Below are 18523 nucleotides of genomic sequence, written 5' to 3' on the forward strand. Positions count from 1 at the left end.
ATTAAATAATATTTCCACAAAAAAAATAGTAAGGACCTATACCTTATATTAATTCATAGGTACATATTATGTTTCTATGTAGGTACCTATATTATATTTCACCACCGGCCGCGAGGCATAAACGTCGGCCTATAGCGTCGTGGGTCCCAGGTTCGAATCCTGGGTCTGGCAAGTACACATATTATTTTTCAATTTGTGTATGAGTCAGAGTATGGACAGAATAGGTTGAGCAAGTGGCTGACATCCACTTCTCGAAAAAACAAAATCTGTTAATTCAAACCTCCACTGTATGGAGTCCCATATTATGATCTTATTAGGATCGGACATGGTCGGAAAAAAAATGTTCTGAATACATAATATAATATATACATCTAGTGAACATTACAAATTATTAATTTAAGACGTTCACAACATGACATTTAGAAATAAATTAATATTAAAACAGTATTATATAAAAGTTATTAAACAGTAGAAATGTGTAAATACAAAAACAAATATAAATTAGATACAAGTAGGTACACCGAATGAGCTAAGCAGACCCTATTACCGAGGAGATGAGAGGCCTTCATCCAGCAGTGGATTGACCCATCTGGTACGAGCCCAGCTCCGACGATAGATGGCATAAGAAAACCATCTGCACAGTAGAGATGGGAACACTGGTCGATTTTGAAGACTAATTATACTTACTACCAGTATAAAAAATACTTAGTATAGAAACTTGTTCCAAAATACTTACTAGTATTTGGAATACTATATAGAGCGTTTGGCGTGCGTATGTGACAAAATTTTCATACTCAACTGAAACTAAAACCACATTGGTATTTGAAATACGTATCGGCTCAGGAAACTCAGACTGTGTATCGGCTTCAATAGAATCGCTAAAAATAAGCTGAGCTCCGCTTGTCGAATAGTCCCATTTATTATAAAATTTTAAACACATTTTAAATTTATGAGTTGATTTTCTGTTAGGTTACAATATTCTTGTTAACAAAAATGAATAACAGTGATTTTTTTTTAAATTTTAAACATGTTTTGAGTGGTCATATAACAAGCCTATGCCTATGCGTCATCTCACCACTGTGCTGCGACACAAAATGTATGACCTATTATTCAAACATTCGAACGCAACAGACTAATAAATTGAAATATACCTATATTCAAGTGCTATTTCGTTGTTGAAAGTCTACCACCTAGCGAGTGCACAGAACAGCGACTCGCGATGACATCACCACAGGTTTTTTGGAATAAGTTTATTGGAAAACACATACTGAGTATGGGTAGTTTCATCCGAAACTTGAGTACACAAACTGATGACAGTATTTCCAACTCATCTCTACTGCACAGTCATATTGGCAAGCTTTTTTAGCTTTTCCAAGGTGCCAATCAAATAGCATGCAACGGATTACTTTCTCTATATGCTTCGAGCAGCCAGTTTTCTTCATGTGTCACAAATATCAATATATTCTGATATTACTATTCAGGAAAATGCAAAAGTATACTAAACTTGTGTAAGTACTAGGTACTATATTATGTATTTATAGTACGCGGACCAAAACTATAGAAGAAATACTCAAATTATAGTAGGCCGGCAACGCAAAGTTTTTTTTGGAAATTTAATTAAAACTTTACACGTAATACTTTAATTTATTCTATTTATAATCCAAATTTCAATTCTTAACTAACCTATGCTCAGTGACGTCCCGTGGGGGTAGGCAGATTGAGCGTCGCTTGGGGGCGGCAGTTACCCAAAGGGCGGCAAATCGAGGAGAATCATTAGGTATATATAGAAATAGCTACATAAACTTAGTAATAACGGAAATATCTTTCCATTAGAAAAATCAGCTCACTGGTTGGAAACAAAATGTATTAATTAGGTACTATAAAAGTTTTAACTAATGATTTTTTTTTTTTTGACGGGTTCGCGATGTCTAGTTTACTTCCATTGTCTTTGGATGTCACGTTCTTGGTGAACAACAATGACTCGTGCATACCTAATTTAAAATTTATCCAACTATATTTACCAGTCACTCGTGAGTTTTGGAAGTTGTCAAGTGTATTATTAAATGTACCTATCTGACTCACAATATAGTCTATTGAATAAATTAGATTTAGTGGTATGTATCTTGTTAGTAATGTATCCATACAACACATTTCTTAGATATTGGAGTCATGAAAGGATGATAAAAAGTACTGTATAAAAAATGTGGCGGCATTTTGTCTAGGGACGTCACTGCCTATGCTATTCAAAATCCGGACTATGATAACATTTCGTGTAGGTATCTTTCTCGTGAAAAGAGTTAAATATGTACTTTACCAAATAACTATGTACATTAAAATTTAGTATGAATACATTTTAAATTCCGTTATATATTGGTAAATTTTTGAATGTTCTCAGCAAGTAAACTGAACAATAATGAATACTTATACCTTCTGTAGGTAATATGTGAGAGAAAAAAACTATGATTTATCTTTTCAGTTTCTACAGCACGCTTAGCCTACGATAATTATTTAAGTACTGTGGGAAAATAGCAAGTGTCAACTTTAGCTAGCGTCTACCCATCGACGTACGAAAGTATAGCGGTTCAAAGAGTCTGTCTTTTAATCTACTTGAGAGTATCAGCGTCGTCAAAAGAGCTCAGAAACTTCTAATAACCTAGGCATGCACTTTGTCTAATATCAAAGTTGCAAAGTGCACTAAACGGGTGCAGGAGTTGATTTTCGTAGCGCAGTGATTTTCAACGGTTTTGTTTATTTGGCAGAACCAATGACATTATTAATGGACAACGCACTCAGTACAGTAGCTATAAAGTAAATTAGCGCATAGCGACATTCGCACATGTATAGGTAGACGTCACGCAATTTCCATTATGCGATATCACGCATCGGGAATTTATAGCAATATCACCTTTATTGTAATGGCGTTAGAACAGTGTATGTCAATGTTAATTTGAGCGAACCCGTTCGAACCGAACCATTCGGCAGACCGACAAAAAGCATCGGGAATTTATAGCAATATCACCTTTATTGTAATGGCGTTAGAGCAGATTATGCCATTCGGCAGACCCGACAAAAAAGAGTGTCATTTTTTTCCAGATGCTTCGTCCATATTAATGTCATTGGGCAGAAACCTTCAAGCCTTTTGTAAAATCTCGCGGAACCACTACCTAGCTAAAATTTCACAAACACAGTATCTACTTCCAAAAAATATATTAGTAGAATATTTTCCTTAATTTGCCGCCTCGAAGCAACGCATGGCCAGCATATTTCTACATTACCCAAAACTAATTGACTTAAAAAAACATAAAAGGTTTGATGTACCTACCTACCTAACTGTAACGTGGCCGTGCAGATTTTAAAAGGTTTGATAGAGATATAAACAAAAGGAACAGTGCGTAGTAGGCGGCGACATTCAATACTAACAATAATGATACCGTCATGCTATAAATTATAATATTATGTTGCTACAAAAAAATCTGTCAAACGTCGAATTCTCGCTACTTCAAAATAAAGCCATGGCGCAATATCTAACCAAGGTATGCTGTTTTACAATAAGCCACATTAAACCTTTTGTTTACCTTATTACCAAAAAGCTTTCAAGCTGTACGTTTTTTCGGAACCTTTTGCAAATTCTCGCGTAACCTCACCTCTGACACGGCTCGCGAAACACCCCCCCCCCCCCCCGCCCGTTGGAAATCAATGCGGTGCTTCATAAACTTAGATTTAAGAGCAGTCTTTGTCAAGTCGAAATCCATGGGTCTACTGTTTCTCCTTAGTTTAAGACGGTACTTCAGTGAAACGGCAAATAATTTTCAACTATAGGTGCGAAGAAATTTTGAACTGGCTGACAATCGGAGAGCTGTGAACACGTCAATTTATTTTGTCATGGCGGCGGGGGAATTAATTCTTAAATCGTGTAAAGATGACTAAAAAACGTTACCCATTACTTGAAAAAGAAAACATGTCGATGAATATATTATTATTATTAGTAATAGAACAATACGCATAACATTAAATGGACGCATGTTGACTTTGTATGACAAATTATGTTTTGTTCTGCACGCGTCATTTGGAAAATCTTCGCGTCGCGTAGTCACGATCGTTTTAGACCGTGCCCCAGCTGAAGTATAGCCTTAATAATATGATCTAACCATTTCTACTACACTTCAATGGAGAAACATACCGCTGTCATATATAGGGCTAAAATAATCAGTGAATTCAGTTTTTTTATATATTTTACATTTGATACAATTTATTATCATCAATCGTTTTACCAAGAAACCTACTTGCGTCGTTAATACGTCGTGAAATATACCTACGGATGCACACAGCACGATGCAAAGGTAAATAGACAATCTATAATTCTATACAATTGATTAATAATAATCAATCTAATATATTGATTGTTTTTCATGTTTACTTTCATAAACAAGTCACTGATAAAATTAAGATTACCTTCCAATTCTAATATTATAAAAAAATATATATACTAAATGTCTCACATTCCTACGTTATCTCATATTTGCTATTGTTGGTGATTGATAAATAATTGACAATATCTATATACACATCAGTTATTTTTAAATGAGATAAACTTTAATCATAATGGATAGATACAGATTTCGTAGCTATTGTTTAATTAGGACAATATTAGTGTTAATTATTAATTTTATATGAGTCTCAAAAAACATTCGTATGTATAATACACGCATGTCCAACTACCGGTCGGCTGTGATCCTGCGATCTACTGTCCAGTACCCAGTGACGTCCCGTGGGGGTAGGCAGATTGAGCGTCGCTTGGGGGCGGCAGTTACTTGAAGGGCGGCAAACCGGGAGAATCATTTGGTATATAAAGAAATAACTACATAAACTGAATACTTAATGACGAAAATATCTTTCCTTTCAAAAATTCAGCTCACCGGTTCGAAAAAAATATATCAATTAGCACAAAAGGTTTAACAGGACTTAAATTTCAGGTTCGCGATGTCTAGTTTACTTCCGTTGCCCTTCGACGTCCTTGGTGACCAAAAACGACTCGACCACGGGTGATAAAAAATATTGTATAAAAAATGGGGCGACATTATGGGGCTGCCCAGGGGCGGCATTGTGTCTAGGGACGTCACTGCCAGTACCAAGTATGGTAGTGATATATTATCAACTCCCCACCACCAACTATAATAAACGTATTTATTTGGCTAAGGACACTGAAGGTTAACAAATTAAATGACAAATAAATAGGTACGCAATTTCCCATTCGTCGTGAAAGTTATACATGTTTGTCTTCTTTTGGCTAATCATTGCACATATTATCAAACTAGTGTCTTGTGCAAAGAGCTTATTGTGCAACGGTAAGGGAAAAAATAATGCCTCAGTTTAAAGTACTGGATCTCCATATTCTCTTTCTCTCACTCCTGCGGCATGCTGAAAGTGCTAGTTATACAATATGAATAGTTACCCGGTTTAAAACATAACAAAATACATAATTATATACCTACGTGTTTTACATATTCACGGCTCGATCCCTATGTGCAACTAAATTCATCCCGCGATCGACACATTGTACACGTCTGGTATAACATCTTATTATTTTTTATCATTATTTAAAGTTTTACCTACAGTATGTAGTAGTTAATATGCCATCTTTTCAACATTTGGATACAATATAATATCCATCCATTTATAAAATGTCTAAAAACGCTTATTTAAAATAACGAGTATAATATTGTGTATTTTCAAGCAAACCTCCAAAAAATATATAACAAACAAAAACGTGAATTCGTATTGCCGAGTCCAATATAACCACTGCAATCAAATTAATCGACTTATTTTTGGACATATTGATTGGTCTTTTCAAAAACATTTGATTTGGTTGTTTATGATTCAAGCCACGTGGGTGAACAATGAACAGCCATAAATTAGAGTGAATAACAAAACAAACCCGCGAAAAAATATCGCAGTCATAAAGCTCCGGGTGAAAGTCTCGATAAAACCGCGAATATCACAATGCGTCCGTGTATGGAGCACGAACACAACACTCAATCTATGATGGAGTACTTATGGAAATTGTAAATAACAAAATAAGAATGTGTGGTGAGGTGATACAACAATGCCACCTACGGTCGGTATGGTAATGAATTGCTCTTTTTAACCTTGACCATAAACAGGGATGGCAAGCAATTTATTGTAAAATATTATATTACATTATTCGTTGGGATAATAATACTACGTCACATTAAGCAATCAATATTCACAACTTGAAAGAGAATTAAGGCGCAGATTTGGGGAATAGACCAGGCATTATAATGCCTATTATAATGACCATTAACTACCCAGGGATGATACGATAGTGATGTTTCCGGAAAATATCATATGTAAGTATGTATTATTTTTTCTAGATGCGTCGCTTTGTTTATAACTGAATATAATACAGTCAACGCACACTTGAGTGCATGGTGACCTCAGTCTTGGGTAACTGCTTCGGAGACATTCCCAGTCATTTTAAAAATGGTGAGGCTTTATATCAGTCATATCTAAACGTAGGATCCCGAAATATACCAGAATAAGATCGGATGTGGTTCCGGGTAGCGCATCTATTCTACACACAAGACTACTATCGGTGGTTATCGAGGGTAGTTCTTCATATTTTTGTATTGAGGTATTATAATAATTGTTACAATAAGTAAGCCGTCCAACCAGTCAGAACTGTCTATCTCGCTCTAAAAGATAGCAAAATCAAGAGAGTGACACACTCCCACCCACATTAGCCTATTACTAGTGCCTACACTGAAACATGTTACCTAATCTCAAAAATCGTCGGCTTAACAAAACATGCAACCAAGCTCCTTGATAACCCGTCAATATATTCTAGTTAATAAATAATCGTTTAGTAAATAACATAATAACCTGTATGCAAACAGTATGAAAGATGCAGTATGTATGTTGTACCGGATGAATGCGATGTGGACTGAAAGATTTACTGTACAAGTAAACGATAGTATATAAGTAATATTAAGATTATGCAAATGTATTAAATGCAGGAGTGTTTTGATGGGGTCATTAATTTCAATGTAACGTAATGTTTTGTGTGTATTGCCATACTAGAGAGCCGGCCTAAACAGTGTTGTTACCTTTTCCTGGAATTACAAGATAATCACTATTCAAAAAGATAGCCAACTATAATCGTTGTAAAAATAATGTATTGAAGAGGCAACCCTGCACCAAATTCCGTGTGGTGTTGAGAAAAGGTAATCGCCAATTTCCATTCGCGATTCACCACGTTCTCATAGTCAAGCAAAAATGGACTCTGTGGTTTCTTCCACCAGCGTCTGCGGACCGTGGCCGGTCGGTACCTCGGTAAGGTCAATGCCGTGGCGATATATCCGTTACACCAACATGTTACCTGGAGTATGTGAATATGTTGCCATATCTTCAATAAAATTAATTCACCTTCAAATGTCAAAAAAGATCAGTGAAGAATGCCAATAAGTTTAGTACTTATGTTGTCTATTATTTATTTAAGATATACCCGTAGCATAGTTTTTCGATATCATAGTATTATGGTTTGTTGTGTTTGTAATATCAGACAGACATAAAAATAACAGATTTGACAATTCAAATGTTCCTAAAACACCGAATTCAATGTGCATTATTAATTTAAACAAATGTAAACAAATCACACATAAGAGCAGCATAATCCGAAAGGAAATACAAAATGATATTACGCTTGTCATATTTCTGTCACCTGAGGAAACTCTTTGAAAACCAGAATACTTTAACATAATGAAAGAAAGACGACAATTGTATATATTAATGTGACTGGGACTATATATTAATACTATTGTTATGGAACGGCGGGATCATTTTCATATACCCAAAGACATTTTATATTTAAACTGATTTTATTTGAAGCTAATTAATATAACATAATATAAAGCAGATTACATTTTAGACAACTTCGATGCGTTATTCTCTAAGGTTGGATTTAAACTGAATAAAGAATTGTAGAGCTATTTTGATTAACACAGTCACTGCTGAACAGTTGATTACCACAACTCGGTCAGTGCTCACGACATGCCTGGCGTGTAGCAATTAGCATGATCATTAAATGTAGAAATTAACTGGTCAGCAGTGAATGTATATGTATGTAATGGCCACACGCCAGGCGTGTTTTGAGCATTGACTCTGTTAAGCATATTATAAAACAAACATTGACGTCCACAGACAACAATATCGTTGGAAGCAAGTTTGAAACAATAAGCGATAAATCAAATCATTATCAAACGCATTGCTAGGCATTCATTCCACTGCTTATTAAGGCTGTACTTCAGCTGAGGTATCGTCTAAAAATCGTGACTAGGCGATGCGCGGATTGTGCAAATGACGCGAGCCGAACGAAATATAATTTGTCATAAAAATTCAACATGCGTCCTTTTAATGTTATGTTTATTATATTCGTAATAATAATAGTATATTCATTGACATCTTTTCTTTTTCAAGTACCTATATGCGGAACGTTTTTTAGTAATCTTTACACGATTTAAGAATATATTCCTCCGACGTCATCACAAAACAAATTGACGTGCAAACAGGCCTACTATCGCTCTCCGACTGGCAACGCGGCCGAAATTACGTCCCACATACTGTTGAAAATTATTTGCCATTTCACTTATGTACGCTCTTAACATTTGATAAGAATATAAGCTCAGATTGCGGGGTTATAACACTATTATAAATTACTTAAAACTAATATTTTCAAATATACAGGAAAAAATATGGAAAATCAAAATATTGTGTCTGGTAACACTACGGCTAAAAAGAGTTGTAGGTATGCAAAAAGAAAAATAGCAATCGAGTTGCCGCCACGTGGACATGCTTCAGTTCAAAAGGAATTCCAGCATCGGATTTAGCCGGTGCAAATGCTGATTGCAGTCGCATTGCTTCATGAATCACACCATGCATGGAGCCAAACTACAAAAACTGTTTACTGGATTGTACTCTGTAGGTAAAATAACAAACTAAATAAATATGTCATGTGTTTGAATTTAGAACAATAATAATATTAAGTATCTATATTTAGGTATTCATATTTTTCATATCATTCTATTGGTATAGGCACATACGCCGATCATAGACTACATAGGCGATATTATATGCGCTGCATGTCTGGCATGGACGCAGACGCGATAGTTGGCGATGGACCGAGGGAAGTGGCGCAAACTTGTGCTTGCCCTAAGCCAGGGGTCGGCAAACTCTTGGACCAAAAAAGCCAAATATGAGTATCACAATGGTTAAAAAAAATTTCGGGGGCCATACATGTATTTTTATAAATATGATTTATTTAAGTGAATTTTATTGTTTATTTATTAAGCGAAGGCGATTTTGCGAATAAAACTAACGCAAATATAAATTTTTTATTGTTGAAATTATAAATATAATTTTTACAGAAAATGAGTAACATATAAGTTTCACACACAGTGACGTCCCTAGACAAAATGCCGCCCCTAGGCAGCGTCAAAATGCCGCCCCATTTTTTTTATCATCCTTTCATTACTCCAATATCTAAGAAATGTGTTGTATGAAGCATGGCCCCCTCATCCTGAAGCGGGCCCTATGTTAGGATTTTTGCCCCCCCCCTACCTATCGCGAATGATAAAAGCAGTGTGACGCTCTACAGTAATGTTTTCCAAATGGTGTACGCGTTAAAATTGATGTGTATATTTAGTGTTTTTTTGTATATTTTAATACATACACTTGAATTGTGGAGTTTTTGAGTATCGCTACACAATTATAAATTGTATTGTGTAACCATATAATTTTAAATAATAATTATCATTATTGAAGGAAAATAACGCCGCAGGCGAATTTTTTGCTATTAGAGCAAAATTGTGATAAGTGTTTATCTCACTTATCGAGCCCGAGCCCCAGGTTAGAGCCCTGTCAGCCCCCCCCTTGTGGGGGCCATGGTTTGGATACATTACTAATAAAATATACACCTACCACTAAGCTGAAACATACAAAATTAAATTTAGATATCAATAAATAAATAAGCGAATAAATATAATATTAAATAGACACTTACCCAAATCACCAGAGTCTGAGATGCCATTTGGTTAATATGTCTGACACATTTGGTTTGTATCATTTAGTAATACCTACGCAGATGTATTATTTTCACACCATTTTTTCTATGCTATTATTGTACCCTACAACATGTAAACAAAATAATTTTCCTCATTATTTTTTTAATATAAACCTAAATTTAATCATAAATACACTATTAATTAATGGTCTCAACATTCAACCGTTGATGATTGAAATAAACTACAAATCCACACTATTATCAGCAAAAAATATGTTTACAAAAAAAACGACTTAAAAGAAGGTATTGCACAGTATTGTATTCACAGCACGATAAATATGATATAATCTAGGTAGATACCTACTAGTGTACATTTTTATTACAATTAGATGGTACTTAACGTAAATACCTACTCCTATATGCACGAATACTAATTGATTATGTCAAATGTCAATAAGGATTAATAATCATTATGAATAGGTACATCCGGCAACTTTTAAATCTCGCGAATGACTGGCAAAAATATTTGGATAAATTAAAAAATACGGTATGTACCTATCTACCTATAAATCTCTACCATAAATTCTCCTTGTTTCGTTACCAACGTTGATATAATACCTATATAATATTATTTTCTTTTAATAACTATGACGCGACATAATAATTAGTTTTTGCGCAGTATACCTACCACTGTTATGAAAGGAACTCTTTAATCTGAGTAAATGACATTATATTATTATGACTGATTTATTATTCGTTTGTGATGTTTTACATTTATAAAAATATTCATAATGTGTATAGGCGCCAAGTTTATTAGCATTTGTATACGAAACCGAGCAGTCAAAAATAAAATAAAAAAATCTCTAGTGGAGCGTGGTGACATCATACTAAAATGGCTGCGAGTACCGACTGGGTAATAATAAAAAAAGCATCCGGAACAAAACATCTCCAAAGCTCTGGTTATAATATAACTAAGTTTAGGTAGCTATTTCTATATAATACCAAATGATTCTCCTCGATTTGCCGCCCTTCGAGTATCTGCCGCCCCCAAGCGACGCTCAATCTGCCTACCCCCACGGACGTCACTGTAATCACACAGTCCTTGAAACCAATGTGTGTGAACAAATGACCTTCCTTGCATTTCTTTAGGAAGATTTCTTTGGGGGAATATGAGTTCGGAAAGCTATACCATGTATTAAAAATCGTAGTATCTAACTTATTACTTATTTAGATCATTTAGAGCGCTCCGCTGTGTTGTGAAATTAAATTGCATTTTTCTCTTTCAAAATCCTCTATTTTGGTGGCAAGACCTACAAGTTTGGAGCTCCATAACTCTTTGCTTGTTAAATCCACCAAAAAAATGTATTTCTAAAGTGCTGGTGTCAATATGAAATGGAGAAAAATTAAAGTTGTCGACTTTTGGAATGGGCGGATTTAAAACAACAACAATCATACTTTTTTGTAAAATTGGGAATTGGGAATTTGGCAAAGAGCCGCACGCCAACACCCAAAGAGCCGCATGCGGCTCGCGAGCCGTGGTTTGCCGAGCCCTGCCCTAAGCCACAATGCTGGGGCGTGACAGGGTGAAAGAAAGAAAAAATAAGACTGGCACATATTGATGATTTTCATAGACACTACTAAAATTAAGGTAAAAACCTGATACAACTTTCACTCATCAGAATTAGATGAACATTGGGCCTCTACAGAGTGGAGGTTATATTATTATTATTAAAAAACATTTTACAACAATTTGTTAGCAATTCTCCCAACCCCTTGGGGTCAGCGATACTGCGGCCCGAACACACATTTATTATCAGGAATTTCGTATATCTTGAGATTCGTTTCGACTTCGCACAGATAGTGGACACCCGAAGAGGATTGTCATTATGGTCCACATCAGATCTGGTATAAGAGTGTTGCTATTTATTGCACACGATTAATTTAAAAACACGCATAATTTTTAAAATCTCAAAAATGTTCGTCACACCAGTAGTGATGCGGCCCGCGTTACTTTACAAATACATGTATTTGGCCCGAAGAAAAAAAAGGTTGAGTATCATTGCCTTGGGTCCTTGCTTTGAATCAAATACACATTGAGGAAACAACATTATATTGTGATGTTGGCACCCACGGCTTCATTAATGTACATGACATGGTGAGATAATTCAATGCAACAATATTGTTGAAAAATGTTGTTCAAAACTATAAAAGATGTTCATACGTTTTGATATTTTTTTGGGTTTTCACCCAATAATCTCAACTGCCATGCACTCACTATACGCAAGGATAATGAATTGCTGTTTTGGCCTAGTTAATTTAACACTAACAGAAAACTTTTTTCTGTGCGGGCATTATACCTATTATTATAAGCACAGAAATAAGTAATTTAATTCAAAGTCTGTGATAAAATAAACGTTGCTGTTTTTGCCTGCAAAAGTAAATAATATTTAAGTTACATAATATCATATTATCAAGTTGGTACGAATAGCCAATTGAACAGTTTTATCGTAAGATAATAATATTATTATAATATGCCAGACAAGGTACTTATTAACAACTAATATTGAAAGTGAAAATGAACGTACCTATAATAACTACTTACATCATTTTATGATCGTAATCTCAATGTACTCGTATTATACGCACGTACGCAAGATTTTAGGATCCTTTCAAATTTTAGTTATAACGTACTTGCACTTGCTAATAATTTATTTTATTTTTATTCAACGATAAATTCAGAAGATTTGAGAAGAACATACATAATTTGAAAACGGACGTTTTTGAAAATTTGTTGAAGCACACTAGCGCGCAAATCCAGTGGATACCGATTCGAGTTTTTTCTAGTATGTTTTCAATCGATGTATGCTCAATAAAGAATGTTAAACTCTTAAATCTCATGAATTATTAGTAAAATGTAATATTATATTATTTTGTACAAAATGACAAAGATTGAATGTGTTACTTTACTCTAGTCGGACAAATAAGAGAGGCGGAACAGAACCCCTAATATTAATTTTAATAAGGTTCAATTAGCATTTTTGCTTGCGTAATAGATCAACTGGAATTCCTACAATCACTTGGTTAAACACAACTGGTATAATTTAATAATATACCTAGGCAAGCATACGACTTTTTATACAGTAATACAATCTACCTGTGCAGCTAATGGCGGATAGTAACTTTTAAATGGAATAATAATCAAAGGCCAAGGTTTTATTTCTTTGTATTTGTATAAAAATATTGTTGCGTAAGTTCATAGTGTTGCCGTTAATTTCTTCGGACAATGCGCTGATAACCATTTGAACACACAAAACGGTAAACATCCAACGGTCGACGAGAACGAAGATGGCCATCGCATTAGATGCTTTCAGATTAAAAAAAAAACAATATTTTGATTACGTACCAACATCAGCTATTTATCTTCCATAAAAAATGTAAAGTATGTTAACATCAGTGAAACAGTCACTCGCGGTATTTAATTATTGGAAAAAGTGTAAAATGCATTTAAAGGCAACTTCAATCCACATGCTTTTACTTCACTACCTGTCACGTCTCCAGGTCGATTTAGACCAGGGGAGGGCAAACTGCGGCCCGCGGGCCGCATGTGGCCCGCCGGGTATTTTTTTGCGGCCCGCCAACATTAATTGTACTTCTGATTACGAATAACTTTTTTTATATATATTTTTTAAAAATATTGACAATACTCGTAGATTAAAATTTTAAGAATTTGTTGTTTCGTTAATGTATTATCTCAGTACGTCTTCCTTGCGTCTCGTCTCACACTATGTAAACACTATTTTCTATGTTGAACATCGTGACACATTTAAATACTTTTAACTCTGCGTTGCAAGGAAAAAAAATATATGCCCACGATATGGTGAAGAGTTTGAATGGATTTCAATAAAAACTCAAGTTGTTCCTTCGACAAATATCGAATAAGAACGTGGACCACTTTCCAACTTTGAAGTTGCTGAATATACCAGAATATAAATTTGAAGAATATGGTAAAATTATTAAAGCTCTGAATGACGATTTTTTACAAAGATTTGGTGACTTCCGAAAAATTGAGACAAGTTTAGCAACAGTACGCGATCCATTTTCAATAGATATTGATAGTGTACTGACAGAGCTACAACTTGAGATTATTGGTCTGCAGTGTGACACTGATTTAAGAGAATTGCATCGTCGCGAAGATATATCCAAATTTTACATTGCCCTTAATTCAGACAAATTCGAACAACTTAAAGATTATGCAAGAAAAATGTTCGTTGTTTTTGGATCAACCTATATATGTGAACAAACATTTTTGATCATGAACCTCAATAAAAATTCTTTACGATCAAATATCTCCGATGCCCATTTACAAGCAGTTTTGAAAATATCAACCACAAAATTAACACCTGAATTTGAAAAAATGTACAACACTTTCATTCTTCTCATTATTTTTTTTGTAATGTTTATTTTTCGTGATAATAAATAGTGTATATCTAAAAATGGTATTTTACTTGCGGCCCGCCGCTCATTTTGAATTCTTGAATTTGGCCCTCCATCCAAAAAGTTTGCCCGCCCCTGATTTAGACAGTAGCGTAACAAACAAGAATCACCCTTCAAAGGTGTGCTTGTAGCATTCCAGGACGAACTTCTCTAGATCCTGGTTATAAATGGTTTACAATAAAATGTACACGATCCCAACTTTGACTTATATTACTAACACAAGCGACAAGAAATTTTCTCACAAATTTACTACAATTGCATCAAATGAAGTATTTTCTTTCTTTAATAATGTAAGTCTAAATCAGCGATACTCAACCTGCGGCCCTTTAAGCTTTTATGTGCGGCCCGAAACACATTTAGGTATTATCAGGAATTTCGTATATCTTGAGATTCGTTTCGACTTTGACGCACAGATAGTGACACCCGAAGAGGATTGTCATTATGGTCCACTTCAGATCTGGTATAAGAGTGTTGCTATTGCACACGATTAATTTAAAAAACACGCATAATTTTTATAATCTCAAAAATGTTTTGTAAAAATGGGGGGAGTTTCATGATTTTTTTCGTCACACCAGTAGTGATGCGGCCCGCGTTACTTTACAAATATATATGTATTTGGCCCGAAGAAAAAAAAGGTTGATTATCATTGGTCTAAATTCATGGAGGAAAGAATTTGGATTATTTATGATAAAACACAATATGTAAAACATATTCCACATAATTTAATAGTCATCAGGACCGATTTCGTCAGCTTCAACAGGGCATTGTTAACTGATAAAAAATATAAAATCATATAAGTACATACAGCTAACACATAAATTAAAAGCTGTAATATTGCATATTTTGTCTCAGCTGTACGTAGCTTTGTCCCATTAAAACAGACGAAATCTGCCCTAATAGTTAGTAAATTATGTGAAATAATTACTACATATCGACTGCTTAAACCGGCTTACTCCATTTGGGCAAATTGTTCAGGAAAGAAAAATATACAATAATTTAACTATCGAGCGGAATTTAACAATAATTCCAAAAATACTGTTAGATCTTTTTTACAAAGAAGTTGCACTATGAATTAATTTTTAATACACTATTTTAGCTTCCCTTTTATATACAAAGATTATTTATATAAAGAGCAAAATTGTTCCATTCAAGATATTGGAAATTTGGCACCTGCAGTTGGTTGTTTTGGGTGAAAAACGAAAACGCATTTATTTATAGGTTAAGGAGTTTGAAATTTTGTGTGAGCATAGAAAACATGCTTTATCACAAAATGCTATCACAATCTCATTTTTGGGCAAGTGTAGTTAGTTGGCTGGTTTGAAGATTAAGCAGTCGATATTGTGCTTTATTTTAATTATAGAATTGTACGGAACAAATATTTTGAGTAGCTCTTCCTTTTTATCTGTAATTTTTGGAGACTCCCAGATGATGCTATTAGCATCCTACGATCTAAAAGTATGTGTTGGATTCCATTAAACAAGCTAATAAAATTAGGCAGCAAAACCACAATGTTATAGTTATACTGTATACAGTCCATAATAATGCTACTGCAACAATGTATCAAAAACGATTGATCTTTATTAAACTGAGGATAAAATAATATTATCGTACAGTTAATAGTTGTAAGTCCTACAAAAATAGTAGGTACTCGTACATTTAACCATTTAAGAAAACGACTATAATCTTATTAAAACACATTAGCATTTTTCTATCTAGTATCTCAATGAAAGCAGTCACATAACATAACCATTACAATAGGTAATAGGTATCACTGAGTTAACTGCTTTCTTGTCGTATAGGTACCTATTCAGAAGTTTTGTTATAAAACCTACTGTATCATAATATTATATTATTATTTATTTAGCATAATTAAAACCTTGTACATACGTTCAATAAGAATGTTATTTTGATATTAACCAATGTAAATAAACATAAATTTGGTTTCACTATTGCTGTAGAAGAAACACTACCGAAGATAATGCAGATAGGCACAACAAAATAATAATTATATAGTAAGAAAAATACTATAAGTATAGCGAACTATCTTTGAATCAAATACTCCTCTTGCGGTAAATTTAAATAAATACGCCTGTTCCAGCGTAATGTCAGAACAATTACAGAATATTGTATTTTCTTAATAAATGATGAACAATATTACTGAGGTATGGTTATTTTCCCGGAGGCAGATTATGTGGATAATATTTCCACCGGTTGTAATTTGGAAAATTTCACTACTATACTTAAGTAGGTACTTGAATCAAAATTAATGGTGAAACGCACTTGACCAGTGAACTTGAAATGATATTTTGGTAAGTAAACTGACAATGGGCAGTGGCCGGTGTTCAATATAGATGAGGATTTTGATAAATGGCAGGCAGTTGTGTTGCCGAGCAGGTTTTTTTTAACATAATTTCAATTACTATTATTAACGGTTATTGCCATAACGGGTTGGTATCTCTGAATATTCATGTTATCTTTTAAAAGTGGGCCATTATCAAGAACGCCAACGATAAGGATTTTTAACGAATGTGTGTGTATTCCGAACAGCAGTTCCGTAGCTTTTAGAAAGGCTATCATAAATTTAAATACTGCAAATTCAAACAAGATGGTATAAAATTAAAGCCATTTTCTACTCATTTAAATTTGTAAAATATACTTATTGAAATTATTGTGGTCACAATTCTGTCAAATTCACACATCATGACGTTTTAATTGTCCTATTTTGGAACATCTTTGATTTTATCAGTTTAGATTGATGTTTCTCTTTTTCTGCGGATTTCAGATATCAAAATCATCATCATCATCAGGGGCGCGACAACCCGGTGTGGGTCCTGGCCTACTCCAACAGCTCCCTCCACCTGTCCCTATCCAGTGTGGCCGCTTTCCAATTGGGTACCACCAGAATACGGCAGTCACTGGCAGCTCTATCCAACCAGCGAATCTTTGGCCTGCCTCTTCTTCTACATTGGATTGCTGGACATCACTCTCTTCGCCGGTTCAAAAGATGTCAAAATCACATATCAAAAATTAATGTTGACCAAGAAAATCACAGGTTTCATACATCCCTTTTAATATGGTAAACAACTTATGTATTTATATACAAAAGTTTATTAGTTCAGAACGGCTCACATACCTATATATAATTATCTATAAGTAAGCTTACCATATTGTATGTCTCCAAACCGGGACACCTTTTTCATACCAGGGGTGTTAGATTTTTAAGTCATTTTCTTATTTTGCTTTCCTCTCAAAAACAGTTTTCAGTCCAGATTATACGTCAAAACGTTTTTTTTTCAAACGAACTACTAGAAATATGTAATTAACAGTTTTTAAAAACACCAGTTTGTCTATGGTGTATGGACTGTATAGGATAATTTAGTTATGTTAATTTTTGTGTGCAAATATTAATATTAAATTGTATCAACAGTTCGGGCAAAAATTTTAGTGCGTTGAACGGTTGAACTTCGCTTTATAGCCCGAAAGAATTTAAAATCACCACTGTAAGCTTTGAAAATGTTCAAATTACTATAACACGGCAAATGGCGATGCAATGAAAAGGTAAAATCTTTCTTGGCTCTCGGCTATACCATTAATGACGTCTCGTTAGCGATTAAAAAAATAATAGACCACTAAATACGCCTAAAACAGTTCTCATTTCTGGCAAGCTGTTTATATTATCGATGGGATACATTTTTTTTTAAATTACTACACCACTTAAATTTAATAATTCCATAATGTTCTGTTTAACATGAAAAACATGCCTGCTTATTGGGCCTCATGAATAATTGATAAAGCGAGTCACTTTAAAATCTAAATTCTAAACGGTGAGGATACAACACTAAAAAAAACGAAGAAACCAAATTGAAGCCGTAGAAATTGTTCAAATCATGATTATCCTATGAATTCTTGCCGTAATTTAGTATCGCATAACCTTAAACTTGTAATCTATATAAG

General features: G+C 34.2%; 1 protein-coding gene across 7 annotated transcripts in view; it reads right to left on the reverse strand.

Moving 5' to 3' along the window:
• The window catches only part of LOC147068517 (uncharacterized), a 256808-nt gene that overhangs the window by 125727 nt on the left and 112558 nt on the right, over positions 1-18523 (reverse strand). The gene's annotated exons all lie outside the window — the stretch shown is intronic.

This window comes from Rhyacophila brunnea, unplaced genomic scaffold, assembly GCF_057557595.1.
Source record: "Rhyacophila brunnea isolate RB1 unplaced genomic scaffold, BYU_Rbru_1.0 scaffold_3, whole genome shotgun sequence".
Classification (NCBI taxonomy): domain Eukaryota; kingdom Metazoa; phylum Arthropoda; class Insecta; order Trichoptera; family Rhyacophilidae; genus Rhyacophila; species Rhyacophila brunnea.